The 16,744-nt window shown below is 43.3% G+C and overlaps 1 protein-coding gene across 2 annotated transcripts in view; it reads right to left on the reverse strand.

Annotated features, from left to right (window-relative positions):
• Nucleotides 1–16,744, reverse strand: part of RPP40 (ribonuclease P/MRP subunit p40) — a 50,005-nt gene that overhangs the window by 19,018 nt on the left and 14,243 nt on the right. The window lies entirely within an intron of this gene.

Genomic DNA, 16,744 nt, shown 5'->3' on the forward strand with positions numbered 1-16,744 from the left:
AAGAATCATGAGATTTGCTTTACAATCATGAGATTGTTATTTTTAAAAAATGGTGTTCTTTTTATTTGTCATCTGGTTTGTAAGCTTTTAAGGTGGACTTGGGTCATGTTTTCAAGGATTTCTTTGCAACCATCAGCCTTAGAAACTTCCTTTTTGCAAGATGAAAGTTAGGATTTTCACAAAATGACTTGACTCCAGCATCTGGAGGTTTAAGAAGAAAAATTCAAAATATTGCAAAAGTTGTGATTAAAAATTGCAAGCATTGGAAACGAATTAGTATTTTCACTTTAAAAAACGAGTCCTTGTGGTACCTTAGAGACTAACAAATTTATTTTGACAAACTTTAGTGGGCTATAACCCACTTCATCAGATGTATGAAGTAAAAAATACAGGAGCAGGTATAAATACATGAAAGGATGGGGTTGCTTTACCAAGTGTTAGGTCCTTTCATGTATTTATACCTGCTCCTGTATTTTTTACATCATACATCTGATGAAGTGGGTTCTAGCCCAGGAAAGCTTATGCCCAAATAAATTTGTTAGTCTCTAAGGTGCCACAAGGACTCCTAGTGGTTTTTTTTGTTTGTTTTTGCTGATACAGAGTAACACAGCTACCACTGAAACCTATTTTCACTTAATCACTGACACCAGGAGTTGAAGATTTAAGAAAAACACAAACTATCTTAAGACTCACAATAAAATTATTACAGCAGGTTGTAGCAACCTGCTAAAGAGTTGATTCAGTAAAGAGTTAAACATTTTCACCTGTGGTTTTGATGTTTAAAAGAATTGTGTCCTCAGTTTTAAAGGGGACAAAAAGCTAATTGTCTCACCAAAGCAAAACAGAAAAGTGAAAGGGATGCTGCTGGGACAATGCATCAAAGTCCATCCATGATCAATGTGTCATTTGTATTTTTAGGCCTGATTCTCCATTGCACCTTCTGCAGTTATTTATATCAGTGCAATGTGAATTCAAAGTGGGTGTGTTATGATGTCCCATAATAAATTTTGCATTCATGTCACAGTGGGGTAAATCATTGCATATGGTATGGGGTAAAGGAAAAAGCAGGTCCTCTGCATGAGTGACTGCTACACTGACAATTTAGGCCACGTATCAGAGGGTAGCCGTGTTAGTCTGGATCTGTAAAAGCAGCAAAGAATCCTGTGGCACCTTATAGACTAACAGACGTTTTGGAGCATGAGCTTTCGTGGGTGACTACCCACTTCCTCAGATGCATGTAATGGAAATATCCAGGGGCAGGTATATATATGTGTGCTAGCAAGCAAGCTAGAGATAACGAGGTCAGTTCAATCAGGGAGGATGAGGCCCTGTTCTAGCAGTTGCGGTGTGAAAACCAAGAGAGGAGAAACTGGTTCTGTAATTGGCAAGCCATTCACAGTCTTTGTTCAATCCTGAGCTGATGGTGTCAAATTTGCAGATGAACTGAAGCTCAGCAGTTTCTCTTTGAAGTCTGGTCCTGAAGTTTTTTTGCTGCAGGATGGCCACCTTAAGGTCTGCTATAGTGTGGCCAGGGAGGTTGAAGTGCTCTCCTACAGGTTTTTGTATATTGCCATTCCTAATGTCTGATTTGTGTCCATTTATCCTTTTCCGTAGAGACTGTCCAGTTTGGCCGATGTACATAGCAGAGGGGCATTGCTGGCATATGATGGCGTATATTACATTGGTGGATGTGCAGGTGAATGAACCAGTGATGGTGTGGCTGATCTGGTTAGGTCCTGTGATGGTGTCGCTGGTGTAGATATGTGGGCAGAGTTGGCATCGAGGTTTGTTGCATGGATTGGTTCCTGAGCTAGAGTTATTATGGTGTGGTGTGCAGTTATTGGTGAGAATATGTTTCAGGTTGGCAGGTTGTCTGTGGGCAAGGATTGGCCTGCCACCCAAGGCCTGTGAAAGTGTGGGATCATAGTCCAGGATGGGTTGTAGATCCTTGATGATGCGTTGGAGGGGTTTTAGCTGGGGGCTGTATGTGATGGCCAGTGGAGTCCTGTTGGTTTCTCTCTTGGGTTTGTCTTGCAGTAGGAGGCTTCTGGGTACACGTCTGGCTCTGTTGATCTGTTTCCTTATTTCCTCATGCGGGTATTGTAGTTTTGAGAATGCTTGGTGGAGATTTTGTAGGTGTTGGTCTCTGTCTGAGGGGTTAGAGCAGATGCGGTTGTACCTCAGTGCTTGGCTGTAGACAATGGATCGTGTGATGTGCCCGGGATGGAAGCTGGAGGCATGAAGGTAGGCATAGCGCTCGGTGGGTTTTCGATATAGGGTGGTGTTAATGTGACCATCACTTATTTGCACCGTGGTGTCAAGAAAGTGGACCTCCCGTGTAGATTGGTCCAGGCTGAGGTTGATGGTGGGGTGGAAGCTGTTGAAATCATGGTGGAATTTTTCCAGAGTCTCCTTCCCATGGGTCCAGATGATGAAGATGTCATCAATGTAGCGTAGATAGAGAAGGGGTGTGAGTGGACGAGAGCTGAGGAAGCGTTGTTCCAGGTCGGCCATGAAGATATTGGCATATTGTGGGGCCATGCGGGTGCCCATAGCAGTGCCACTGATCTGGAGATATATATTGTCATCAAATTTGAAATAGTTGTTTGTAAGTATAAAGGCACAGAGCTCAGCAGCCAGTTGTGCTGTGGCATCATCATGGATAGTGTTCCTGACAGCTTGTATTCCATCTGTGTGTGGGATGTTAGTGTAGAGAGCCTCTACATCCATGGTGGCTAGGATGGTGTTTTCTGGGAGGTCACCAATGCATTGTAGTTTCCTCAGGAAATCAGTGGTGTCGCGGAGATAGCTGGGAGTGCTGGTGGCATAGGGTCTGAGTAGAGAGTCCATATATCCAGACAGTCCTTCAGTGAGAGTGCCAATGCCTGAGATGATGGGGCGTCCAGGATTTCCGGGTTTGTGGATCTTGGGTAGTAGATAGAATAACCCTGGTCGGGGCTCTAGGGGTATGTTGATTTCTTCTGGTGTTAGTGTAGGGAGTGTCCTGAGTAGATGCTGTAGTTTCTTAGTGTATTCCTCAGTGGGATCTGAGGGAAGTGGCCTGTAGAATTTGGTATTGGAGAGTTGTCTGGCTGCCTCCTTTTGATAGTCAGACCTGTTCATGATGACAACGGCACCTCCTTTATCAGCCTCTTTGATGATAATGTCAGGGTGGTTTCTGAGGCTGTGGATGGCATTGCATTCTGCACGACTTAGGTTGTGAGGCAAGCGATGTTGTTGTTCCACGATTTCTGCCTGTGCACGCCGGCGGAAGCATGGCCCCACAATATGCCAATAACTTCATGGCCGACCTGGAACAACGCTTCCTCAGCTCTCGTCCACTCACACCCCTTCTCTATCTACGCTACATTGATGACATCTTCATCATCTGGACCCATGGGAAGGAGACTCTGGAAAAATTCCACCATGATTTCAACAGCTTCCACCCCACCATCAACCTCAGCCTGGACCAATCTACACGGGAGGTCCACTTTCTTGACACCACGGTGCAAATAAGTGATGGTCACATTAACACCACCCTATATCGAAAACCCACCGAGCGCTATGCCTACCTTCATGCCTCCAGCTTCCATCCCGGGCACATCACACGATCCATTGTCTACAGCCAAGCACTGAGGTACAACCGCATCTGCTCTAACCCCTCAGACAGAGACCAACACCTACAAAATCTCCACCAAGCATTCTCAAAACTACAATACCCGCATGAGGAAATAAGGAAACAGATCAACAGAGCCAGACGTGTACCCAGAAGCCTCCTACTGCAAGACAAACCCAAGAGAGAAACCAACAGGACTCCACTGGCCATCACATACAGCCCCCAGCTAAAACCCCTCCAACGCATCATCAAGGATCTACAACCCATCCTGGACTATGATCCCACACTTTCACAGGCCTTGGGTGGCAGGCCAATCCTTGCCCACAGACAACCTGCCAACCTGAAACATATTCTCACCAATAACTGCACACCACACCATAATAACTCTAGCTCAGGAACCAATCCATGCAACAAACCTCGATGCCAACTCTGCCCACATATCTACACCAGCGACACCATCACAGGACCTAACCAGATCAGCCACACCATCACTGGTTCATTCACCTGCACATCCACCAATGTAATATACGCCATCATATGCCAGCAATGCCCCTCTGCTATGTACATCGGCCAAACTGGACAGTCTCTACGGAAAAGGATAAATGGACACAAATCAGACATTAGGAATGGCAATATACAAAAACCTGTAGGAGAGCACTTCAACCTCCCTGGCCACACTATAGCAGACCTTAAGGTGGCCATCCTGCAGCAAAAAAACTTCAGGACCAGACTTCAAAGAGAAACTGCTGAGCTTCAGTTCATCTGCAAATTTGACACCATCAGCTCAGGATTGAACAAAGACTGTGAATGGCTTGCCAATTACAGAACCAGTTTCTCCTCTCTTGGTTTTCACACCGCAACTGCTAGAACAGGGCCTCCTCCTCCCTGATTGAACTGACCTCGTTATCTCTAGCTTGCTTGCTAGCACACATATATATACCTGCCCCTGGAAATTTAGGCCACATCACTATCACCTCCAATTTACATCCTCCTAAACATTGGATATACAGTTGAAGCCTCCAAAATGTGTAGCAAATGGCTAATGTGCCTATTTTGTGCCCCACAGACATAAAATTGTATTGTTACAGCTCTGAAATGATACACAAAGTGAGGTGAGAAAGATGATACGTTAAGTGGCATTTTAGCTAGAGTGGAGCAGCAAATGGAGAGAAACAAAGGAGCGTAACACTGCTATGAGAGATGGTGAACCTATGGACAAAGGAGTGGTAAGTGTAAAGAGGAAGAGAGAGCACTAGGACTATGGATCAGACACTTGATGACAGATTGGATATGTGGGAAATAACTGAGGAGCGTTATTGTGGAACCCCACCCCCTATGCATTATTAATAGTGGTACATGTCATATACTCCCCCTTCACACATATATAAATCCCCATTGTTGACAACTATACATTGCATAGGAAATTGACCTCATACAGACATGTGCATTGATAATGGTACAATCCATAGGAACCGTCCTCCCGTACATACAATGATAGCATTTAGGAAACCCTCAGACACACTGATAATGGTACAATCCACAGGAAGCCACACTGGTACTAAATGCATCCTATAGCAGAGTTTCTCAGACAGGGGTCTGTGAGGGTACTTCAGGGAGTCCATGAGTCATGTCCAGCGCCACTGGCCCTGCTGATCCACTCTTCCCCCTCCCTCCCCGCGCCTCCTACAAGCCACGGAACAGCTGTTCAGCCGCATGCAGGAGGCACTAGGTGGGAGGGGGAGGAGTGGGGACGGGGCAGTCTCAGGGAGGAAAGAGAGGGGCAAGGGTGGGGCCTGGGGCTGAGCATGGAAGTCCATGAATATTTTAAATAAAAATGAAGGTCCTTGGGTTGCTAAAGTTTGAGAACCGCTGTCCCCGAAACCCACAGATACAGGAACATAGAAACCTCTCTCTCTACACTGATAGTGGTAGTCTGTTCCCCCACTCTCTTATGCTCATAGACTTTAAGGCAGAAGAGACCATCGTGATCAATCTAACCTGCTGCACATTGCAGCCCACAGAATCTCACCCACCCACTCCTGTAATAGACCCATAACCTCTGGCTGAGTTACTGACATCTTCAAATCATGATTCAAAGACTCCTCTGCAGTAAGCAGAGTAGTAGTGCTCCATAGTAGTCCTGCTCCAAACACACACTGATAGCAGTGAAGCCTGCAGCACAACTCCCTCAGCAGCAATATGTTCTAAAGAGCAAATGGGGAGTGATAATTGGCTGTAGAATCTTAATCTGGGCAGTTGCCTTCTATCAGCTTTGCCCTCTTCCCCCCCCAGGATTCCCACCATGTGCCAGTAAAAATGGCTGGATAATTTTAAAAGTATTTTTATTCTATATGACACTTGTCAGGTGCTCTGCAGGGAAGAGTCAGCCTCCTGAGGGATGTGGCTGCACCCCACTGAAGTGCTGAGCAAACGGTGGGCATGTGAGGCACTTGCAACATGTGCTGGCACTATCTGGGATGTTTTGGGGATTATGGACGCCTTGAGGGATATGTCAAGCAAATAGGGATGTTTCAGGATCCTGCTGGATGTGTTGGGCACCTAATGAGATGTGTCAAGCACCCTTGTCACTGTGGCAGACACCTCACAACCCCGCAGAGGAAGTATCTGGATCCCAAGGTGCTGTTGAGTGTGTTGGAACTGCATGAGACAGGCTAATATGCACTGGGACTCTGTTCAGGTGTGTTAGAATCCTGTGGAAACTTATCAGGACTTTGTGAGTATTAACATCCATCCAGTTTTTGCAGGATTTTACAAATAACAATGCATTTCCATTTTCCTGGTCTCACATCCTCAATAGGATTACTCAGATGGTAAGCACAGTGTTTGATGGCAAGTGTTTGCAGCATTAGGCCATCAGTTTTGGCTTATTTTAGATCCTTTGATAATGGAGAACATGTAAAAACCTTGCCTTTTCTATCTGCTCCCTGCTCATCCTTGCTCACTGTATCTCCCTTGTCCCCTGGCTTGCTGTGCGCTCATTCACTTTGGAACAGTACAAAATAGCAAATGTGACCATATCCATAGGTACCAAGTCAACCTTGTTGCTGTTTATGCATGCACAAGGCTATCAAATGTATATAGCTTTGTTTACTTAAAGTGGCTCACAGAGCTTTCCAATAAAAATAACAGAAAGAGACAGAAGACCGTGTCTTGACATAAGTCCAGTAGGCTGTAAAAGCTGAGTCTGGACGAAGCCTGAGCTTTTATATCAGTTCAACAGCGCTAGCTCCTGAGCTAACCAAAAGCATATGTGAGATGACTGGTCTAGCAGCATTAGCATGCTGGGCTGTTACTCTGTGAAGATCAGGGCTCAGCATCTCAGGCTTTTTTTGGCTACTGTCAAGGCCAGGACTGTATGAGATTGGTTCCTCAGCCCCTTTATCTGGGCTAAGGGAAAAGTTCCTTCAGCTTGCTGGACCGATTTTAAGACACAGACCACAGTTAATGTTATTTGCTCAGCAGCTGTAGTGTGCTGGATATATGTAAAGGGCCAAGTTTCTGAGATTTCACTAGTTCACCAACTTTAGCTTGTTGGACTGATGTAAATAGGTTTCTTTAAGTTCACTAGCTCAGCATCTCTAGCTTGCTGGATTCTGATGACAAAGCATAGGCCTCTGGGAGCTGACTGGCTGTGCAGCTCTACAGTACTGGGCTGGTATCAAGATACAGGACTCTGTTAGGGTCACTGGCTCAGCACCTCTAGCTTACTGGTATCATGTCAAAAGTTGGCCTGTGTGACATCCCTGGCTCAGCACCATTAACTAGCAGGACTAATATCCATGCGTAAACTTCTTTGAGGTAACTACCTCAGGATCTATAGCTGTTGGACTGATGTGCAGGCTCAGGTCTCTTTGAAATTACTAACTCATCAGCTATAGCACGACACACCGATGCCAAGGCTCAGCCCTCCTTAAGGTTAGTAGCTCAGCATTCTTAGCTTGCAGAAGTTATAACAAGCCTCAGCCCTCTGTGACATGAGTGACTGTGCTCCATTACTATGTCAGGCTAGAACGTTCTGTGTTTATGGTAATGTCTAGGTCTCTGTGATATCACTCAAGTATCAGGAGGTAGCCATGTTAGTCTGTATCCACAAAAACAACAAGGAGTCCAGTGGCACCTTAAAGACTAATAGATTTATTTGGGCAGAAGCTTTTGTGGGTAAAAAACCTCACTTAAAGCTTATGCCCAAATAAATCTGTTAGTCTTTAAGATGCCACCAGCCTCCTTGTGATATCACTGGCTCAACAACTACAGCTTGCTGGGTGATGTAAAGAGGCAGGTTTTTGTGAGGTCTGTAATACAGGAACCCTAGATTACTGGTCTAATGACAAGGGAGAGACCACTGTGAAGTCACTAGCTCAGCATCTCTGGCCTCCTAGGTTGATTTTATGGCACTAATTTCTATTATCTTGCTAGTCTGATGACAAGGCAGAGGCTGCTGTGATCTCACTGTGCTCAGACCATCTAGCTGGATAGGCTTTTGTTAAGGTACAGACCTCTCAGGTCAGTGGCTCAGCAACATATTTAAAACAAGTCTGAGATTTGCACCTACATTGACTGTATAGTTATTGCAATTGCTTGTACAATTTTTGTAATTATACAAAAAATGGATATTTAGGTATCTAACCACTTGCATGTGTAATCACAGGGGTTTTCTAATTTAAAGATTGTACCAATTACATTTGTCGCTGGCTAATTCACAAAGTCTTTTAAAAATACAAAAAATAGTTGATTATTAATGTCAACTATATAGAGAGACTCCGTTGTAGAATTCAACTATACGCACAGAGATAGCCCATTATCAACCCCACAGCAAAAGCCTGCATGAACAGATAGGCTTTACATTATCCCATGAAGTTCAATGGACGTGGGCAGTGTTGAAAAGATGAAAATTCACGCCTCTGAGTCAAATAAGCTCATTGCAGAAGAGGAGAAATCTACCCATCTGCAAAACAACCCATAGTCTTGTGGGTCTTTCCCTTTCCCCTCAGCTCACCAGACAAAATGGACTGCATTAAAAAGTCAGTATTTGCAACAGTTACCATACAGTGCTCTCCGAGATACCATAGTATTTACCTATGCTTAGACAGGTTATATTAGTGCATGGAAATTGGTGAGAAATGTTGACTTTTTAATGGCTATTACTGCATTTCTGTATTTAATTAGTGTGAGGTTTTTGTATATTGTGAAAATGGACATATTCTTATCTTAAAAGTTAAATAATTTAAACCGCTCAACACCCAGAAAGACACAACAATCTCCCGAGGGATCTCAATCCATAGACTGGGTAATACAGTTATACAGCAATTCAATTTGTTATGTTTGAAGAAAATTATAGGATGTAGGCAAGAGGAAATGCCTTGAGGCAACATCCATGGTAATAGCTTGGAGTAAGGTGGGATTTGTGAAATGTTGCCTGGCACTGGTGAAAAGTTGATTCTATTTTCTATAAAGATGACTGGATTTGGAAATAAAAGCCCAATCTTCACATTATAAGAAAACATTTTTTTGTTGCAGAAGCCAACTGCCTCTTCCATATATGTTTTCAGCTTTGCAAACAGATCTTTATTTGGTTTTTCAAAGCTGGAGAACAGTGAATGTGTGAGGCTGCAATACAGAACAGAAAATTGGTTTAAAAGGTGACATGCACTTTTTAATTTCTGTGCATTCTGGAGTATCTTCTGTGATCAAAAGTCAGATATTTAATTATTTTATATATATAAATATAAAAATCCTAAAATTAAACCTTAAAAATTATTTGCCATGTTTACTTTGAATTTGGTGTATGTTTCTAAGCTGCCATCAAAACATTTTTGCTTCCAGTCAATGTTTTTCTCTCTCTCAAATATTGTTGACTGAAAAAGAAAAGGAAGGAAGTTGCCTTGAATCTTCTAATCTTGGCCATCATTAGTGGTGTTTCTAAAGAAAACATCTTGTTTTGCATTTCTGTATAAACTCGGCTATACTTCATAAAACAGTTACAGACCGATACATCAGGCTGCCTAAGGCTTTTAGCTACAAGGAATAAAATGTGCAAAATCCATCTTTGTTTTTTCCTTTTTGAGATTTTTGAAACTGAAAAATGGCATTTCACTCGATCATAGTACATTTTCTTCAGACTCCTTACTCACTTTTTCAGAAGCATTTTTAGGAATTCTTGAGTAAGTGGGAGGAATTGAAAAATGGCTAAGCCACGGTTTCCTTTAATACTCTGAGGCTCAAATGCTCAGCTCAGTGACAAATTGTGAAAATGGCCTCACTGTTCACCATTTTCTAGCAGGTTCCAACTTGATGCTAAAGAGTTGGGATCTTTATAATTAATGTACTCAAGGAACCTAAGAGGTGTTGGTAAATAACCATAATTTTTTGAACTTTTGCTGAAGCCAACAAAAACATTTTCTCAAGCCGGGAAGCCTTTGTTCATTTCACTGTGACTTGGGAGTTAGAATAAAGAGAAAGTTGCTGTCTGGCTAAGAAACCTCTCACTCTCACCTTGTGACCCTAGACCACTGGCTGGCAACCTGCAGCCTGTCAGGGTAATCCGCTGGCGGGCCATGAGACTGTTTGTTTACATTGACTGTCCACAGGCACAACCGCCTGCAGCTCCCAGTGGCTGCGGTTTGCCATTCCTGGCCAATGGGAGCTGTGGAAAGGGGCACAGGCCACAGGGATGTGCTGGCCTGCCGCTTCCCACAGCTCCCATTGGCTGGGAATGGCGAACCGCAGCCACTGGAAGCTGCAGGTGGCCTGGCCTATGGACGGTCAATGTAAATAAATGGTACCCAGTTCCCCCTGCCTCCCCCCCCAGGAAGAGCTGAGAAAGAAAACAAAGGAAATTAGCAGATGCCACAAGCTAATTAAACAACATATACACAAAACGTTTAGGACACCAAAAATCCAATCCTGTTCTTAAAAAGGGTAAATTTTATTAAAAAACAAACAAACAAAAAACATTTGGAACTTAGGCTTTTGCTAGATTTTAAAAGAGCAATTCCAAAAATTAAGCACCCAAAATAGCTTTTTGGGATTCAGCTTAAAGGTTACAAGCAAACAAAAGCATCTGGGGTTAGCACAGAGGAGATCCACAAGCCAAAACCAAAAACAAACAGACAACCCTGATCGGGTCTACCTAAACATTCCCTATCCCAGGTGAGGCCAACCTGTGGCTCTGGAGCCACATGCAGCTCTTCAGAAGTTAATATGCAGCTCCTTGTATAGGCACCGACTCCGGGGCTGGAGCTACAGGCGCCAACATTCCAATGTGCCAGAGGGTGCTCACTGATCAACCCCTGGTTCCGCCACAGGCCCTGCCCCCACTCCATCCCTTCCAGTCCCCTGAGCCTGCCATGCCTGCACCTCCCCCCTCCCACCCAAAGCCTCCTGCACACCACGAAACAGCTGATCGGGAGGTGCGAGGAGGGAGGAGGAGGTGCTGATCGGCGGGGCTGCAGGTGGGTGACTGCTAATGTATTACTGTGGCTCTTTGGAAATGTACATTGGTAAATTATGGCTTCTTCTCAGGCTCAGGTTGGCCACCCCTGCCCTATCCCAATAAGTCTTGCTAGGTATGGAAGATAATTTTTCATACCTGGTTTAAACCTTACACAGCATTCCTGCTTATAGCATTGCTGCTCCATGTCCCTGCAGCCCAGAGAGACCAATAGACAAAGGGGAAGTTTCTTTTTCCATTTTATAAAGTTCTAGCCTTCCCAATGGCTCTTTTGGTCAGGTGCCCACTTTTTTTCTTTACCTGGGGGACTTTTTAACCCTTTACAGGTAAAGCAAGTAAAGAACAGCTAACTGGCTGGCTGGGTGTCAATCAAAGGGAGCAACCCCTCTGCCCCTTTATTTATCACAGTGGTGGTAGAGAGTTACAAATCACTTTCCTTTCACAGCACAGTTGCATGCAGTCCCTGCACTCAGGCAAGCTCACACCTTCAATGTGCCCTTAGATGCAAGTTGTCCCAAAGCAGGTAGGGAGGAGGTAGGAACATGGCTCTATTCTTCCACATTGCCTTGGGATTGGGATCAGCACACAGGGAGCAGTGTACTGCATCCCACAATGGGGTGGAATAGCAGCTATGCTTCCCTTGTACACCAGGGGGCTCTGAAAGACATTCTGTAAGATGCCTCCGGGTGTTCCACCAGGGCAGTACACGCAGTCCTTAAATGGCACAATGGAGCCCAAAGCAGACCAAAAATAAAATAATGCTACATTTCCTCCTCTGCACACATTTTTAAAATCCATGTTCAAATGTAAACAACATTCAAAACTACATGCTTTTCCTGCTGAAAGAGTTCTTTTCCATCTCAGTTAATCACATTTTTAGCATGCTTAGGGAAGATACCAGCTTCCAGTAAGTCATCTAATGCCATTAAAATGTTGCAATTCCTGCAGCTATTGCTTTAATAATGCTTGTTATGCTGAGATCTATTTTTAATAAATATTTTGAGAAAAATGCTGGCATTTTCCTTTAATAAACTGTTGTGTTACATTCCAAAAACATTTAGCTGTTCATAAAAGACCCACTACTGCAGTTCTTTCTTGTGCAAAGCTCCTACTGGTGTAAGAGAGGTATTTTGAATGAGTACGAACTGCAGGATTTGGCCTAAAGATTTTAGCAGGGTTTTTGAAATACTCTTTTTCAACCCAATGCCAAGATCATGTTGCTGCTTATCTCTGTCAGAGCAATACTGAAAATGCTGCCAGCAGAGTAAGAAAGCCATAGAGACAGAGGAGAGTGGTTTCTTAGCCAATAAGAAACCTTTACACTTGTATTTTGGACTTAGTTATTTCAGTATTGGTATGCACAGCTTTCCTGAGCTATCTCGCCTGCTGTCCATGGCTATGTGGTGCCCAGATATTAAAAAAGCAATAGCTGCGGAGTTTCTTGAGGCCTGAATTCCAGTAATCTCTCTTCATGTTAACCTTAAATCCGAAATAACTACAAAGCAATCCAGAACTTGTAATAATTTAGAGCAGTGGCTCTCAAACTTCATTGCACCCTGACCCCCTTCTGACAACAAAAATTACTGCATGACCCCAGGAGGGGCGACTGAAGCCCAAGCCAGCTCATAGTCCTGCCACCCTGGGCTGGGGGGCCAAAACTGAAGCCCAAGGACTTCTGCCCTGGGCAAGGAGCATGTAACCTTAGTCCACCTGCCTAGGGCTGAAGCCCTCAGGCTTCGGCCTCAGTCCTGGGCCCCAGCAAGTCTAACACCATCCCTGGAGACCCCATCAAAATGGGGTCCTGACCCACAATTTGAGAACCCCTGATTTAGGGGAACAGGCTCTCATCTAAGATGAGCAAAGCCACACTTTACCAGTCTATTTTAGGGTTTCAAAAGCACCTAATGGATTTAAGATCCTAAGTCCCTTTTTCAAACATATCTTAGGCACTTATGTCTTATTTACTTTCAGTTAGACTTAGGGTCAAACCTGAATGGTTCTGTGACCCAGAGCAGGGAATTGGGCCGAGCCCCATGGGATAGGAGTCAATGCTGCTGCGGGAATGCAGGAAAGGCTTGCTCTCCTGCCCTGTGTGAAAAGACACCACGCATACACCTGAAATTCACTGGAGGCAGACAGGGTGGTCACGCCTTCAGCCTCACTACTGTATTTAGGGACTGAAGGGTGGGATTTTTCAAAACCCCCCAGGTAACTTAGCACAAGCCCCACTGATGTTAGGACTTGGGTTTCTAAGTCAGTTGGGCACTTTTTAAAATCCCACCCTTAGGTGCTTAAACTTTGGAGTCTAACTTTGAAAAAAAAAAAGTTGGTCATGGTCTGTATACAAAACCACTGACGTTTAAGGCTTAAAGCATCTTATATACACACATGTTCTTGAAAGGGACCCTTTATGCACAGATCTCCTGCTGTCAGCTTTTAAGTAAGGGGAGTGCTGCCTGCACAACACCGTCACCCCCTCCCTATGTGAGGAAAGGGTTCCATGGGTATTTGGGACTTAGGGATAAGGAACAGAGGACTGGCTACATTTAATGGCATTGGCCCATGTAGAGCCACTGAATTTTCATGTGGAAATGTGGCAGATAACTAATATAGCTAGGAATTGTATTGATTTCACCTGCCCCCCTCCCCCAAGGCCACTGAGTAGCCACATAGGATCCAGTTGTGGAAGCAAAGCTTCTGTAGGGACTGTGATGCCATGGGAAGGGAGCCATGGAGCAGTGCAGTTGCAGAAGTCCCACAGATGGTAGGGTCCTATATTCACAGGGCTAGGTTGCCCTGCCCCATCGATCCCCAAGATCTATCCGACAAGGAAGCATCCCAAATTCCTTTCTCTTAGGGGATGCTTAGTGAGAAATAATGTGAGGGGACTGTTACGGAGTTTTCCTAACTCTCTGACCCCTTTCAGCAGAGAAATCCAGAGGGTGTGCATTTGTAGTTTTATTTCAGTCTTATTTTACTTCTATTTGTTCCCAGTTTGAATGTATGGTGTTTGTGTCTCTTATCCCTTTATACCGTTTATAGTGATGATTAAACTACTAAAAAAATCACTTCTTCCTGAGAACAAGCAACTTGTAAATTTGGGTACTTAGAACAAACACGTTTCCTGTAATTGGATTTAGTCCAAATAGCTGAGTCAATCACAAAATTTCCTCTAGGATATTTCCCATGGCAAAACGTTGTCTGAGAACAACAATAGCATAGAAGCTCTGATTGTATAAATCATCTCCTTACCTGAGGCTCCCACAGCTCCCACATCAGCTGACCTTGAAACATAATCTGGCAAAACAGTTGCCAGTTGGCATGTGATGCAAATTTAGTATCTGTGTTTACAGTCTGAGTCCTCACATTTTGTCTGCTAACAGTCTGTGTTCTGATGAGCCTCTTGCCAATCTTGCTATTTCAGGCCAAACATTTTGGGGAATAGGCAATTCTTTGTATGTGCCCAGACGATTTTTTTGTTTGTTAGTTTTATGAAGAAGCTAGACAAGAAATGAACTGCACCATCCACCAGTTCATGAAAGCAAAATCCAGCAGTTCAGATAAGCTTTTTGAATTTTAATGGGAAGATTCAGAATCATCTAAGTGGAATGTTGAAAATTCACTATATTCCTGTATTTACCTATTGTACAGGTACATTGTAAAGTTTGACACCTCATTGCAATTCAGTGCCAATAATTTGTCCCTCTCTATTGTTTAAAATGAAACAAGAGTATTAAATAGGGAAATGGCAGACACTTTGGATCAACCGATGAAACAGAATAATCAGAGAACCCATTGAAAATGTGGCAGAGAACATAGGTAGAGTTTGATATGATCTGAAGGCATTAAGCATCTTTGAATTTGAAAGGAAGGCAGCCTTATAGCTTAGTGGAAATGCTCTATGTTAGACCAAGGATAAACTTTTGCTCTTGGATTGGGAATAAGGAAGATTGGGCTGGTAATTATGTTAATCTCCTGTGAAAAGTCTAGTGTGTGTCATTGAACAGTGACTTCTACAGCTAATTAAGAGGTAGCATTTAAGATTAAGCAAGCCTATTTGGTCTTCTGGAGTGAAAAGATGGTCATGACATGAGATGAGATCTTGAGCACAGAGGGCACAAAGAAAAAATGGGAATGAGAAGACATGATTCTGCTCGACAGATATGGATATGGAGAAAATAAATTTTTAAAGCAAACTTTATTTAAAAAAATGTGCTGCAGTGTCTGTAGAAGCTACTGTAATAGCACAGTGAAGAAAATGTGCACTCCAGCACAGCCACATGGGCAAATTTGCTGCACTCTCAAATTAAATGGAGTTTGGAGAGTCATGGAAGCTGCACAAACTGGATGGTTTTCTATGCTGTCTGGTGGGGTTTAGGACATATGCAGAACTTCAAAAATGTTGTTTAATTGTCACAATCCACCTATAAGGGAGATCCACCATTTTACAGATGTGGTAAACTGAGGTACAGAGAGGTTAAGGTGATTATTTTCAAATATGGGCATATAAGCCTAGGTACCCAAATAAAAGTGGTCTGATTTTTAAAGGAGCTGAGCCCTTGATGTTCCCACTAAAGTTAATGGAAGTTGCTGGGACTCAGCTCTACATTCAGTTACCTAACATCTAAAAATGTTGGCTACTTACCTTGAGCAAAGCCACAGAACTGGAGCTGAGATTAGTCCGTTGCTCTCAGACTTTTACTCAGTAAATAAGAGCACGATGCCTCTCATACTGTTAAACTGCCCCTCCCTGTGACTTAGAAGAACTACTCATACAAATAAGTGCTCACCAACATCAGTGAGCGCTCCACAATCTGGTTGCAGGACGCTAAACTTACTACTCTTACTCACGTTGAGTTGTCTCATGCTCCACAAGTAGCCCTACAGATTTCAAAGGGACTATTTAAGTAGTAACTAGGACTGTTACGCGATTAAAAAAATTAATCACGATTAATCAAACTGTTAACTAATAATAGAATACTATTTATTTAAATATTTTTGGATATTTTCTACATTTTCAAATACGTTGATTTCAATTACAACACACAATATAAAGTGTGCAGTGCTCACTTTATATTTATTTTTGATTACAAGTATTTGCACTGTAAAAAAACAAATATAGTATTTTTCGATTCACCTAATACAAGTACTGTAGTGCAATCTCTTTATTATGAAAGTTGAACTTACAAATGTAGAATTATGTACAAAAAAACTGCCTTCAAAAATAAAACATGTAAAATTTTAGACCCTGCAAATCCACTCAGTTCTACTTCTTGTTCAGCCACTCTCTCAGACAAACAAGTTTGTTTACATTTGCAGGAGTTAATGCTGCCCGCATCTTATTTACAGTGTCACCTGAAAATGAGAACAGGCATTCTCATGGCACTGTTGTAGCCGGCGTCACAAGATATTTATGTGCCAGATGTGCTAAAGATTCATGTGTCCCTTCATGCTTTAACCACTATTCTGGGGGACATCATCCATGCTGATGACGGGTTCTGCTCGCTAACAATCCAAAGCAGTGCAGACCAACATGTTAATTTTCATTATCTGAGTTAGATGCCACCAGCAGAAGGTTGATTTTCTTTTTTGGTGGTTTGGGTTCTGTATTTTCTACATCGGAGTGTTGCTCTTTTAAGGCTTCTGAAAGCATGCTC

The sequence above is a fragment of the Gopherus evgoodei genome, chromosome 2 (assembly GCF_007399415.2).
Source record: "Gopherus evgoodei ecotype Sinaloan lineage chromosome 2, rGopEvg1_v1.p, whole genome shotgun sequence".
Lineage (NCBI taxonomy): Eukaryota > Metazoa > Chordata > Testudines > Testudinidae > Gopherus > Gopherus evgoodei.